Raw genomic sequence first — 15,682 nt, forward strand, 5'->3', positions numbered from 1 at the left:
CATGCCCTCACCCCCCAAGTGTTTGAGTCCATTGGCTATGCTTATATGCATGCATACATGTCCTTTGGTTGATTTCTTACCCTCACCCCCTACCCCTCCTCTGCCTTCCCACTGAAGTTTGACAGTCTGTTCGATGCTTCTTTGTCTCTGTATCTATTTTTGTTCATCAGTTTATAATGTTCATTATATTCCACAAATGAGTGAGATCATGTGATATTTATCTTTCTCTGACTGGCTTATTTTGCTTAGCATAATGTATAAGTAATGTTTTAGATAGATTATAAGAGTACATATTAAAATATAACTATGGTTGATGGAATGGGTCAGGAATGCTACTGGGGCTTATGGCTAAAGGGGACCTGATATACAACTGTAATGAAGATTTTACTTTTTTATAAAACAGAATGAAAGTTCATAATGCCAAGTGTTAAACTGTTAATTCCAGATGGTGGAAAAGGAAAGAAAAGAAAAGAAAAAAGAAAAACCACACTTTTACACATTTTTGGGGAAAAGAAATACACACACACACACACACACACACACACACACACACACACATATTCTTACATAAGTTTTTCCAAGAATTATTTAAATATCATAACTATTAGTTTTCAGTTGCTACTGCAACAAATCATTGGCTTAATACACGAATTTATTGGCTTAAAACAACACATTTATTATCTTACAGTCTGGTGGGCAGAAGTCTGACAAGTGTCTCACTAGGTAAAAATGAAGGTGTCAACAGGACAGTGATCCTTTCTGGAGGCTCCAGGAGAAAATATGTTTCTTTGGCTTTTCCAGCTTTTAGAAGCCAGCCACAGCCCTTGACTTGTGGCCCCTTCCTTCATTTTCAAAGCCAGCAGGATGAATTGTCTTTGAGCATTCTTCCATAGTCATAGTTATTTCTGATTGCAACTGGGAAAGGTTCTATGACTTTAAGGACTCGTGATTAGGTTGGGCCCACCCAGATAATAACTGATAACTCCTCATCTCAAGATCCTTAACTTAATCACATCTGCAAAGCCCCTTTTGCCATGAAGGTCACATATTCACAGGTTCCAGGAATTGTGGGCATTTGGGGGGAAAGTCCTACTATTATGGCTACCATGATAGTTTACAGTAGGAAAACATCCTTCCCTTGTAAAGTAAAGGCTTTGTAAGCCCCTTCTTCATCTAGGATGCTATATTTCTGAGAACTTTTTATTCAAGTTCAAGTCCACAGCAGTGAGGGTGTTCATCTCTTGATTATGCGTAGCTGATCAGGAAATTTGTTATACATTTTTATAATGGAAGACAATGAGAAATCTACAAGCCCATTAAGATGGTTTTTACCAGGATAGCTAGGCAGATCTCAAATTAAAATTATGACAGAGCTGTCTTGTAGAATTTCCCCAATGCAAAGATAAGCATCATTTGCTCTAATCGTTGCTTTGCTATATTGCAAATTGTTTTGGCTGTAATGACAAATTAATGTGATTCTGTGGGGTATTCATTGGATTGCAGCAGTTCTGCGGAAAACAGGTCAATTTCTTGTGAATCACGGTTTTGCTGAACCGGTTCGTTGTCTAGAAACTGGGGCTTGGAACTAATTATTAGAAAGTATTAATGTTCACTGACCTAGAATAAATAAGCCTTCCTTCTTAGTAGATTAACTTTTCTTTAAGAAAAGAGCTAATGAAATTAAGAACCTCCCAGAGATCACAAATAGACATGAGCAAACAAGTAAAAACAAGACCTTGGTAGGTAATCATGAATACATTCCTTGTCAAGTCTTTCCACATTTCATTGAGCAATTGTACACCGCAAGCATACAAAGAAACAATGCATTAAAAGTTCAAGAATTTGAATTATGTAATCAACTATCAGAATTACTTAAGCTGCTCTTTCAGTTGATCAAAGGGTAACAGCTTTTCCCCATCATTTTTCAAGCATTTGTAATGCTTTGTTTCTTTATCAGGTAGAAATTGTTCCAAAATTTAAGGTGCAGGAAAAGGGACATTTCTCTGATTTCAGAGCTCAAGTCAAATGTTGCTCATGAAGATAACAAGAAGTCTAATATACTGTAGTTATTATTTTTTCCAGACTTTTCCTCTTTTTTTTTTTTTTTGAATAGAGGAAACCAGGACAAATGGGGTGTGGCTTCTGGTCTGTCAAGATACATATTACCCATCCCAAATTGGGCCAGTAAATTGTGGGCCACTGTGTTGTCAGCACCTGCCTTCTCTAGGCCTAGCTGGGTACTTTGAACTTCACAACTGCCCACAAGAAAGCATTCCTTTTGTTTAAAACTAATTCCCATGTAGTCTCCCCTTTCTGGGTGCTTGCACTGTTGAGGTACAGCATGAGACAAATGGGGTGTGGCTTCTGGTCTGTCAAGATACATATTACCCATCCCAAATTGGGCCAGTAAATTGTGGGCCACTGTGTTGTCAGCACCTGCCTTCTCTAGGCCTAGCTGGGTACTTTGAACTTCACAACTGCCCACAAGAAAGCATTCCTTTTGTTTAAAACTAATTCCCATGTAGTCTCCCCTTTCTGGGTGCTTGCACTGTTGAGGTACAGCATGAGTTGAGTCTTCTATCCCACCATTCTGAGACAGCCAGCTCCATCCCTGGTTTGGCTTCTCTGCCTGTGAAGTTAAAGGGGAAAATCTCATTCATTCCACAAGAATTTATTGAATGTTGTCTTAGTCTGGGTTCCCTCAAAAGCAGACCCTGAGCTAAGAATATAAGCGTAAGCAGTTTATTTGGGAGGTGACCCCAGGAAACACTAGTAGGGACGCACGGAAGTGAGACAGGAAGGAAAGGCAGCCATAAGTCAGTTACCAGTATTGGCAACTGGAGCTCAAGTCCCCTGGGGAATTCTGGGAGCCAGTGTAGAAGACCAGAGTTGACTTATAGGGTGGGGAAACTGGGTTATATATCCACCAGTTTCCAAGGATCTGTGGATGAGGGCTGTCAGAGATTAGTTCCCATTCTGTCCAGTCTACTATGCTGAGGCCAGAGTGGCTTTCTGCTGTTTGGAAGGAAGCCCTCTGGCAAAGAGATGCAGATATTGGCAGTTGAAAGTAGAGCAAACTCACGCTGCAGTGGTAAGGCCTGAGGGCCAGTAATACAAAGTTCTAGCCTAAGTTAGGCATTGACACAGGGCTGAAGAAAAGCCAAATTTCTTCCATCAGCACATAAAGCAGAAGCAGCTATGTTTTGTTGCCTGTGTGCTCAGAATGATGCCAAGTGCTGCAGGGGAAGCAGCAGAAGTAGGAGGGAGGCCTGGTCTCTCCCAGATTTTATTCCCTATGTAGGAAGACAACTCTGACTTTACCATGCAACATGGGCAAATGGACAAAATATGATGGTGCTACTGAAAGAGGGTTTGTGTCAGAACAGCTGCAATTGATAAAAGCTACAGAAACTGTAAAGAAGAAGGAAGTTCCCCCCACCTCCCACCAGATTTATGGCTTAGAACAGGCAGAGACCAGCTGCACCCCACATGGCAACTAATTTCACCTGATGGTAATCCCTGCTTCATTATCTGCTCATTGTAATATATTAGCATACTAAATGACTTAATAATCTGGAACATAAAGCCCATATAAGGACACAAAATGGCCCACAGATCACCTCTGAGAAATCTCCATTCCTTTCCCAGGAAGATCCTGAATATTCCTCCTCCTTGTTGAAAACTCCACTCTCCAATGAAAGGAACCTTAATAAAGGAAGCCAATTTCACCAAAGGGAGCCTTCTCTATCTGTGGAGTAGCCCATTTTCTGTCTCACAGCTTCACTTATAAACTCACTTTCACTTTAAACTCTGCTGGCTTGTTTTTTTTTTAATTCTTTCCTGCGCAAAGCCAAGAACCCACAGTGGGTTGAAAACCCTCAGGTCTCTGAACTTCTGGAATGCCTGCATCACTATGGGCATTAGGGGAGGATTGGAATTCTTGGAGAAGGTAGGCTATAAGGGCAGAAACAGAGACAAAGCTCAGATAGTTGGAGGAACAGTGAGAGAGATAGCATTGAGACAAAATTAATCTAGCATGTTGATAGACAATGAACAAGCCCATTAGATTAGAGTTGATGAAACATGTTCAAGAGAAGTGAGAATCTTCAAGCTTGATTGGGTAGGGAAGTGCCAACACAGATGTTTGAAGACAAAACAAAAAAGTCTGGCCCTGACTGGTTTGCTCAGTGGATAGAGCATCGGCCTGAGGACTCAAGGGTCCCGGGTTCGATTCCAGTCAAGGGCATGTACCTTGGTTGCGGGCACGTCCCCAGTGGGGAGTGTGCAGTAGGCAGCTGATCGATGTTTCTCTCTCATTGATGTTTCTGACTCTCTATCCCTCTCCCTTCCTCTCTGTAAAAAATCAATAAAATATATATTTTTAAAAAGTCTGGCATTGTTATTGTCCTAGAGATATTAGAAGTTGCCTTAAGACCATAATCCCTTTTGAAAAAGTGCACCTATGCTGAAGAAGTGGCCATGTCATGGCAGATGACCCTGCTTCTGAGGCCATATCTGATTGAGAGGGACAGACACCTGACCCCAGATGGTGTTTTGGTGTTTTTGTTTTTTCCCTCTGGCATTTGGACCTAGGTCACTAAGAGACTGAGTTGGTTCTCTATAGAGCCAGGGTAAGAGTTTTGTTCTCTTCGTAAGCCATAGCCATGTGCAAACATATTACACTAGAGTAAAGAATCACAGGGAATATTGAACTATAGCAAAAAAGAGAGAAAAAGTACTGAGAGTATCAGAGAAGATAGCCCATGTGTCCCAGCAAGTTAAGGTGACTTTCTAATTCCCCCATGGCTATGGTGCACCTTTGGAATTTAGAGTCTTCTGTAAACTTTCCATTGAAGCTAATTTGAGTGGATTTCTCCTCCCTGGAAATCAAGGGCCCTCAACTAAGGCAAATGGTACCCATTAACTTGCATATTGCCAGTGGTCGGTTTTTAAGTCCTATTGGTTGATGTCATAGCTGATAATCCCCAGAAGAAAGCCTTGAGACCAGAATTATGTTGCAGAGTAAGGGCTTCAGGGAGTCCTTGCAGCGATTCTCAACCTGTGGGTCGCGACCCCTTTGGCGGTCGAATGACCCTTTCACAGGGGTCGCCTAAGACCATCCTGCATATCAGATAATTACATTACGATTCATAACAGTAGCAACATTACAGTTATGAAGTAGCAACGAAAATAATTTTATGGTTGGGTCACAACATGAGGAACTGTATTTAAAGGGCCAGAAGGTTGAGAACCACTGCAAGGAGAGAAGGACGCCTTGGTGAATTTAGACTGAATCGGCGGAGCCTGTAGAGGGCGCTGCAGTGGAAGTCCCGCCATCCTCTTTCCTTACCCCCAGGCAAGGGAGCTGGGCTTTCACCCTCTGCTTAGGTGCATGTTCCTGGCAAATGGAGCTAAACTGGGCAGCATCCTTGCCCTCAAGTTGTTTACAGTCTAGGTGAGGCAGATAAGCTTGCAAACACATATAGGTGCCTAGAAAAATGGCTTCTGGGTGGTGGAGAATAAAAAAAGCTACACCCAAAGGAAGTACTGTTTGAAAAGTGAGTAATTTAACATCTATGTGTCATGTATTCTGCCCTCCCCTCACCAACCTCCTAAAAAAGAAAAAAGAAAAACGAAAGAATATTAGAATCTCAACAACATAAGCATGGCTGATTTTCCGCCCTCCCCTCACCAACCTCCTAAGATATATATATATATTAGAATCTCAACAACATAAGCATGGCTGATTTTCTCCCAGGAACTTTTAAAAAAATCTCTTCCAGAAAACTGAACTTCCTGAAAAATGGCTGTTGAAGAAAGGAATGTAGTAAGAACCTGGCGGGAGCCCAGTTAATACTGTGCTTTGACTCAAGAAAGAGAAGAGTAAATATCAAACCCAACGTCGATAAGACTTTGTGTGTTTTTCTTTTTCTTTTTCCCCTAAAGGCATGTTTGCTCTTTCAAGGACTAGGAACATATTGTTTAAAGTATTTTTTGGTCCAGAGATCAGGCTGCCAAGAAAGCAGCAGGCATTTGCTTGCGGTAGTGGGGTTTTACCCGATGTGACCTCTATTTAGTGCAAAGATTGTGAAGGCTGGACCAGCATCCACAAGGCTTTCAGGTGTCTTAATGGCTTAATGTTGATAAAACACGGAGCTTTCTCTTTGTAATGAGCAAATGATATGCCCTATGATATTTCATTTTCCACATATGAGCAAGTAAGTTTTGATATGAGGAATTCATTATTACTAAAATTTGGCATTTGTACATTTTAAATAGCACAATCTGGGAGTTTGTTGAGAATGGTAATTCAGGATTCCAGTGAAACTCGGCTTGCAGTAAATATTTCACGGCACTCTGAAATGTGCACACAGACAGCTGGTATGAATTCCCACGGGGCTTGAGGAGAGCACTGAGCAGTGCATCCCTAGTGGTGCATCTATAGTTTTTAATTGTTGCTATTCTTGCTTCTTAATTATTTGTCATTGTTAGTTCAAACTCATCCTAAGCTACTTTTTAAAATATTTGGTTTATTTTCTTATATGAAAGAATGCTGTTTTAATCTGGATCTCTGCAGAAGTAGACTCTGAGACAAGGATGTGAGTACAAGTAGTTTATCTGGGGGGTGATTTCAGGAGCCACTGGAAGGTGAGTGGGGAAGTAAGAAAGAGAAGGCAGGAAAATCAATCCAGGGTGTCCTAATGAGCAGAATTGCTGCTGTGGGCAGCTGGGGCTCAGGCCCTTGGGGATTCTGCAGAAACTTTGTGTCACATGCCTCTGTGTTGCCACGCCTGAAAGGTGAGGTCTGGGATATGTATCCTACGTTTCCCATGAGACAGTTCTTGAGGGTTGTTTCTGGAGGCATTAACTCATACATCTCCAGCCTGCCCTGCAGCCACGGTTGAGCTCTCTGGGAGACTTTCAGGGGTTGAAACAAGCCTGCCAGTGAGGGGAATCAGAAGATTTGGGCAGGGCACTGGGGATCTGATAGTGTCTGGTTTGGATGCATATTTTCCTGAACTGTATTTGGGGCCCATGGTTTTCTAATCACTTGACTGAAACACTTGTTGCATTCCAACCAGCTATAGAAGCCCATGTTGCTAAGTAGTCAGGGGGAGCCTTGTGCAAGGATGTAGTCTTTAAGGGGAAACCCGGAAGATGGGAAGAAGCCAATCCTGTGAAGAGGAGAGTGGTCTTAAAATCTTTGGCATCAGTTTTCCCATTTAAATTCTGAATGTAGAACAGGAAATGTAAATCTTGGATTGCTTGCAGAGTGATTTTTAGCAATCACATTCTCATTCAGAATAAAATTTTTTAGCTATCTCCTGCAGGATAAACTTCCAAATTTTCCATTTGCTACCATTTTATCATGCACGCTCCTTTCCTCTGGTCAGTTTCTCTCTGTTCACCCGATCCCATTTTCACCAATCACTGTTTGGACAATTTTCATCCATCATCCTAGGTTTCTCTAATCCTTTTAGAGTTACAGGGAAATTATAGTTCCTTAGGGGGAAAAAAAAAAGAAAGAACATCTTATTTGACAAACAGAAAACCTCAGTCTCCTTTAAAGATGGTGAGGCCAGTTCAGACACCTGGGACTGGACTTATTCAAATTGTTCTGGTTATAAGCATTCCCATTTTGTCCTGCCTTCCAGCTAAAAGGTAATTCCATGTCCCTCAAATGCTAATCCTGAAGTGTGTTGTAGGATCTTAATATTCTGGGAGTAACTGTGTGGCACTGAGAGGATTTAGATGCATCTGTGAAGAAGGTCTTCTTCAAAGGCCTGAGTCACATCTTTTTTCTTTTCAGTGTCACACACTCCTATGGGACATGTGGCTTACTCCTGAGCATGTTCAGTAAGCAGTATAGAAAGGATACTATAAACTTTAAAGAATTATGAAGCTCAGGTCTCATATTGTAAATGATTTCTCAAAATCCTCCAGATGGAAACAGCGTCACTTGCCATCACACAATGACAGTGTCCCCATCCATTATATTCTCTTATCAATGGCCTCTCTGATATTTCTGACTATTGGAAGAATCATTTTCTCTTACATGTATTTTGAGTTATCTTCTCTGCACATGACTATTTTCTTCCTCCCAGAGATCCTTCATAATGTGTGTTCCATTTATTGTTTTTCTGTACTATTATGGATTATTTTCATCGACTTTTCTTTCCTTGCAAAGGCTTTACAATGGAAGTAGGCACCTGTAATCAGTTTTTAATTTGATATAAATTTCAATTGCCCTTTATTTATGACCTATTTTTCATATCTAGCAACACAAAATAAGCTCTTAAATGAGGTTGAATGAATAAAAAACTTAAATCATTGCTTTATAAGATCCAACCTAGTCAAGCCATATGCAAACTTAAAATATGTGTTAAAGGAATTCTAGGTTTTCTGGTTTTCTTACCCTGTATCTGAAACTTTATATCATCTAAGTTGAATTTGTTTATGTGGTATTGTATAGCAAGAAAGAAAAAAAGTAGTAATACATAAGCATATCTTTATATAACTACAGCAGAGGAAAAAACTTAAAGCTGTAAAACCTCTCCACCAATGGTTTGCAGCCTTTAAAAAAATGCTTACAGTGACATCAAACTTCTGGTTCCCTCACAAGGTTATTCAGACCAGTTTCATAAAGTTCCAATGGTTAAAGACAAAAAAGTACTCAGGAGCCAAATTATGGACTGTTATAAGTGCTGTTCTAAAAAAAATTTGGGCCCTAACCGATTTGGCTCAGTGGATGGAGCGTCGGCCTGCAGACTGAAGGGTCCCAGGTTCGATTCTGGTCAGGGGCATGTACCTTGGTTGTGGGCACATCCCCAGTGGTGGGTGTGCAGGAGGCAGCAGATCGATGTTTCTCTCTCATCGATGTTTCTAACTCTCTATCCCTCTCCCTTCCTCTCTGTAAAAAATCAATAATATATATATATAAAAAATTTGGATAGCTTTTTGTGTCACTCATCTTGATTAAGGGAACTATACAAATAACCCATGTTAGCAACCCAAATGGGAAAAGAAAACAAGTAATATTGAACCTCCATGCCCCCTGGTACCTATAAAGTCCTCATCCTCTACCCAACATATTTGTTTATCCAGCAAATGTGTATTTAGTTGAGCAACTGTTTCATTGACTTACTATGAATGCCAATGGTTTTGTAATAATGTCATTCAGAAGGGATTTATTCTCCTTTCAACCTATAGCCCTGATAAATCACCATGGCATAAGGAGTGTTTTTTCTGATTCTTCTGCAGTGGTTCCATTGCCCTAGAAGGATCTTTGAGTTAATCAACCTGAGCCATCTGCTCCCCATATGTGATGTAGCACAGGTCCCTGTCTTCTGACTTGGAGGATAGTGTCAAATTCTTACTCAGGTCTTATATGATGATCCCTTTAATGTAGGATCCAAAATATAATCTTACTTGCCTTGTATAACCTCAATGAAAGGAGATTATTGAGGTGAGTCTTGAGATACTTTCTTAGTAATTTGGTAGGCTTTTAAGGTCAATCTCTAAGTGTCATGTGGTAGGTAAGGAATATTCTAAACCTCCTTGATCTCTCTAGTGTTCATTATCACCACTGCCTTCACTCAGGTCCTCTTCATGTCCAACCTGCATAACTGCCATGGCTTATTGTTCCCCTCAGTCTCAGCCTTGCCACGTCTCTCTTCTCTCCTGCAGCCGGAGTAGTGCTTTTTCTTAAACACACACCTGATTCAGTCACTCTGTTGCTTACCTGCCTTATTGCCTTTTGCATAAAACTCAGACTCCTTATTGTGGAATGCAAAGCCGGTGCCAACTTCTTCCTCCTCCTCTCTTGTCCTGATCTTTCTATCCTCCGGCCAGGTGGGATTACCTTTAATCCTGGGCAGTGTGTGTTCCCTGCTGATTCTCCACTTCCCTGTTTCTAGCTGCACCATCCCTCAGAGTGAGGCCCTCCTACATCACCTCCGGGAAGCTTGTTCTTCTCCAGGACTCTTTTGTCCCCAAGCAGAATACATTTGTGTTCCACCCTACCAGTTCCATTGCATCCTGAGCTTATCTCAGATGCTAGCACTCATCACTCCTTATTTTGGTTTTCTAGTCTACTAGTACATCCTCCCCATATCTGAAGCTCTTGGCAAGAACAGCTGGATCTTTTACATCTATAACATTGGGATGTAAAACATTGTAGCTGCCCCATGTTGCAAATGCATGATGAGTGCAGGTGCTCCAACTCAGACGGGAATAAATATTGGGCACTTTAGAAAATATAAGCATGCTGCTGAGGACCGTTCTACAGAAGACTTCTTTTGAGTGAACTCTGAAGAAGCTAAGTAATGGTTGCTTTTAGTGGAAGCGCTAAAATAAGAATATGGTGATCTCTGGTGGTTTTTCCCTGGGTTATGTTTTGGTCTTTTTATATTTTCAAAATTCTCTATAAGAAGTCATATAGGTGGTAGTTATAATCAGGAATAAAGTTTAAAACACACACACACACACAATATATTGCCCAGCTGGCATGGCTCACTGGTTGAGTGTCAACCTCTGAACCAGGGGTTCAATTTCCAGTCTGAGCACATGCCCGGTTGCAGGCTTGATTCCTAGTGTGGGGTGTGCAGGAGCAGCCGATCAATGATTCTCTCTCATCATTGATGTTTCTATCTCTTTCTCCCTCTCCCTTCCTCTCCAAAATCAATAAAAATCTATTTGAAAAAAACCCCAGTATATTATATTTTGTATTACATTTACCTTTATGGCAAATGTGCAGAGCAAAAGTATGGGGGTAAAGAGATTAACAATGTTTTTCTCTCGGTTGGAAAAATTAATGATTTTTTTCTTCTTTTTTATAATTTGTCACTTTTCCCCTGTATGATTATATATTCTTTTTATAAGAAATAATTTTATTTCAAATAAGTACAAAAGTTAAGTAAATTACATGTTTATTAATTTGATTAGTCAAATAATTAAACCACCCCTATTACGAGATTACTGAATTTGTTCAAATCATACTGTCAAGTTATTTTAGTATTATTTTGAGAACTCATGGAAAACAATCTAAGTATAGAATCTTTTCCTTAGTGAAGAAAATATGACTCTGGAAATTGTACAACTGGAAACTTCATTTAGAACTTTCGGAAGTAAGTGTGTCCTTGGGGTGGGAGAAGAACCTAAGTCCAATTGTGAGTTATAGAGCTGGTTTTTAATGGAATGTAACTCTATTTCTGTTGCCAAATCTATTATTCTTTAGTACATAATACACTGGAGATTAAGAATTCACATACTAAACAAAAGATCTACAATGAAAAAGTAAAAATAGGCTTAGCCATAACTTATACAGGTGCATATTTATAGGTAGAGTATAAATGTTTGAAAAAATTGCACCAATAAAAAGGAAGAAACCATTATTATTTTAGAATATTATTTGATTTTCTTCTTTAAAGTTATATGCTTTGCATTTATTACAGGTTAAAACTAAACACTATTTAAATATTTATCAAACACTAAAGGTTTCTCTGAATTGCATGTAGCAAGAGCTGAATAAATCCATTGTTTATGGGTATTTATTGAAAAGGAGATTAGGTAAATTTTTAGCCATTAAAAGTTTACTTTTGTGAGCAAAGTGATGTTAAGTTTTTAGAGGGTCTTGCATATTGTCAGTTATCACAATCTGAAAATATGATTTACAAACTTGATGATCAGTAATTTTCATGTATTAGTAAATGTCATAATAGATACTTCTAAAGGTAACTTGTATCATTCAATCTTAAGCATGAAAATGAAATCCTGAAAGCTATACAAATGCTATTACTTGAACACAGAAGTCCAATAACACTTACCTGAAACATGAATGTATTTAGCACTTTATAGTGTGGCAGATAGGGAGCAATTGCCTAGTATCTATTATTCTATTGTCTCCTCACCACAAACCTATGAAGTAAACCTATTAATCAGGATAGGCAACAACCTATAATCTCAGTTGTTTATAACCCACCTTGTTCACTGATGGGCAGCTCTGGACCCTGTTCCATTCCCCCAGGCGGACAGAGTAGCTAGCAGCAAAGGGGAAGGGGAGCTCAGAGATTCTCCCACCTCCAATGCAAAGCTCCGGCCTGGAAATGGGGAACATCACTGCTGCTCACAACTCATTGTTGGAAACTGGTCAGCTGGCACCACCCCACCACCAGGGGCAAGGGCAAGGAGTGCAATCCTTCCATGTGTCCAGGAGTGGTGGGAACAGGAAATACTTGGCAAACAGTACTAGTCACTGCTATCATGTGTCCCTATGTTACACACAAGGAAACAGAATCGGAGAGAGGTCAGCCAGCCAAGCCACATAGCTAGTAAGTGTAAGATGCTATTAAAGAGCTAAGATGGGAGAACCAAGATGGCGGCATAGGTTAACGCCGGAGTTTGCTGCCTCGAACAACCACTTCAAAAATACAACTAAAAGACAGAACGGACATCACCCAGAACCACAGGAAGGCTGGCTGAGGAGAGATTCTTCAACTAGAAGGAAAGAGAACAGCATACCGAGGCTCAGAGGAGGCGCAGTGTGGAAAATACAAAGGTACAGAGGTGCGTGTGGAGCCGGCTGGTGGCTGAGGGCGCGGTTGTCGTTTTCAATCAGGAGGGAGTCTCAGACTCTGAGCTCCAGATCCGGGCGAGTCTCTAGGGACTCAGACTCAAACGGGAGAAGCGGGATTGTCTGGCATCAGTTGGAACGTGAGGGCAGCTCCTGCGCAGAGCCATTTGCCGGATCGCCTCAGGCAAAGGCTAGATTAGCACCTCCCCAGAGGACAGAAGTTTTCCGCGGCAGACACAGCTGATTCACACAGCCAGTCGGCCTGGTGGTCAAATCCCTCTAGTATTAACTACAACAATCAAGGCTCAACTAGAACAAGACTGCGCACAAAGACCACTAGGGGGTGCACCAAGAAAGCATAAAAAATGCGGAGACAAAAAAACATGACAGAAATGGAGGATATAGAGCTAAAAATCGCAATTTTGAGGGCTTGCAAAAATGTGCTAGAAGCTGTCAATAAACTTGAGGAGAGAGTCACGAAAACTAATGAGACCCTCGATGCTATGATAAAGAACCAACTAGAAATTAAGCATACACGGACTGAAATAAAGAATATTATACAGACACCCAATAGCAGACCAGAGGAGCGCAAGAATCAAGTCAAAGATTTGAAATGCGAAGAAGCAAAAAACACCCAACCGGAAAAGCAAAATGAAAAAAGAATCCGAAAATATGAAGATAGTGTAAGGAGCCTCTGGGACAGCTTCAAGCGTACAAACATCAGAATAATTGGGGTGCCAGAAGATGAGAGACAGCAAGATATTGAAAACCTATTTGAAGAAATAATGGCAGAAAACTTCCCCCACCTGGTGAAAGAAATGGACTTACAGGTCCAAGAAGCGCAGAGAACCCCAAACAAAAGGAATCCAAAGAGGACCACACCAAGACACATCATAATTAAAATGCCAAGAGCAAAAGACAAAGAGAGAATCTTAAAAGCAGCAAGAGAAAGAGACTCAATTACCTACAAGGGAATACCCATACGACTGTCAGCTGATTTCTCAACAGAAACTTTGCAGGCCAGAAGGGAATGGCAAGAAATATTCAAAGTGCTGAATACCAAGAACCTACAACCAAGAATACTTTATCCAGCAAAGCTATCATTCAGAATTGAAGGTCAGATAAAGAGCTTCACAGATAAGGAAAAGCTAAAGGAGTTCATCACCACTAAACCAGTATTATACGAAATGCTGAAAGGTATCCTTTAAGAGGAGGAAGAAGAAAAAGGTAAAGATACAAATTGTGAACAACAAACATGCATCTATCAACGAGTGAATCTAAGAATCAAGTGAATAAATAATCTGATGTACAGAATGAACTGGTGATTATAATGAATCAGGGACATAGAAAGGGAATGGACTGACTATTCTTGGGGGGGAAAGGGGAATGGGAGATGCGGGAAGAAACTGGACAAAAATCGTGCACCTATGGATGAGGACAGTGGGTGGGGAGTGAGGGCGGAGGGTGGGGTGGGAACTGGGAGGAGGGGAGTTATGGGGGGGAAAAAAAGAGGAACAAATGTAATCTGAACAATAAAGATTTAATTAACAACAACAAAAAAAGAGCTAAGATGGAACCTGAAGATTCCCACTCTGCTGGGGTTCTTGTTCCAGCATTACAAAGGATTCAGGAATCTGGAGAAGGCTGTGCATAGATTAAATAAGAGTCCAGAGAAGAAATATAATTTTGAAAGGCATTTGGGGGTCAGAGGAGCTTAGCTAAAGGAGCTAAGATCTAAGTTCTAAGTTCTTAGGTCTCCTCGTCTCAGGACCCCATGCTTTTTATTTACACAATTTGTCCTGAGACGAGGCAGAGATATACACCTCAAAGGGTATACACAAGCATTGTCAGAATGGGGGAATTAGCCTATGGCTGTTCAGGTTTTTGGCCAGTAGGAGGCAATAACATGTAGATTAAGATGCCCTGAGCTGTCTGGCAGCCAACAATCAATTTAATGTATCCTATTCAGGTTTGGGGAAATGCCATCAGCCATTCCCAACAGGTGACTACATGTGTGACTCAACCCTGTTGAGTCCTCAAGTTCCATCAACCTTTTGATGAAACTCTTGAAATTATGACATGCTGGAATTGGCTTCCGGCACCACTCTTTATTCTTCCCTGCAGGGTTCTCAAAATCTAGCTCCAGCCTCCCTTTCAACCGCATGCCCAGCTCTCTCCCCCTCACCGCCATCTTTGTTAAAGCTGCTCTGGCTTTTTCCAGCAATTCACCAACCCAGGCTCTTTCCCACTTCAGAGCCTTTGCAGGTGCTTCTTTGTGTCTAGATTGCTTTTCCATTCTTCCCTCAATGCTGCTGCTTCTACTCATTCTTTAGATTGGCTGCTTCCTCAGAGAGGTCACCCCTACCTCCCAACCTAAAACTTCAACCCAGTACTTTTCCATTATAACAGTAGTCACAATGTATAATGATATTTTGTTTAATTACTGTCTGCAGTGACTATGTTTTGTTCAGCAAAATTAGTAAATTCTTAATATTTATTGAATCAAATGACTGAATAAATGACTTTTAGTCAATTTATTAATTTTTTATTTTTTTATTTTTAATCCTCATCTGAGGATATTTTTCTACTGAGTTTTAGAGAGTGGAAGAGAGAGGGAAAGACAGAGGGAAATATCAATGTGAGAGAGAGACATTGTTTGGTTGCCTCCTGCATGAGCCCTGAGCCAACCAGGGCTTAGGCCAGGGAGGAGCCTGCAACCAAGGTACATGCCCTTGACCAGTTTTGAACCTGGGACCCTTTTGTCTGCAGCCGGATGCTCTATCCACTGAGCCAAACCTGCTAGGGCAGTCAATTTATGTTTCTCTTCTTTTAAGCTTTGCCAACAACCCCAATGCTACGGATGAGAAAACAGAGATGGGAAAACCAAAAACTATCAGAAAAGTTAGATAAAAATAAAAAATTTGTCCTTTTTATTCTGGTAATTTATTTATTTTTTTATTTTTTAAAAATATTTTTTTTGTCCAAAAGCTTGAAAAAGGTTAACCTTTTTGGACTATTGATTTTTAGAAAGAGGTCTAAAACAAGAGTTTGCTCTCTTTCAGATGATTTCAGTAGGTAGAAAGGGTATAGAAAACCACCAAACCAATGGCT

The sequence above is a fragment of the Myotis brandtii genome, unplaced genomic scaffold (assembly GCF_000412655.1).
Source record: "Myotis brandtii unplaced genomic scaffold, ASM41265v1 scaffold45, whole genome shotgun sequence".
NCBI classification, from domain to species: domain Eukaryota; kingdom Metazoa; phylum Chordata; class Mammalia; order Chiroptera; family Vespertilionidae; genus Myotis; species Myotis brandtii.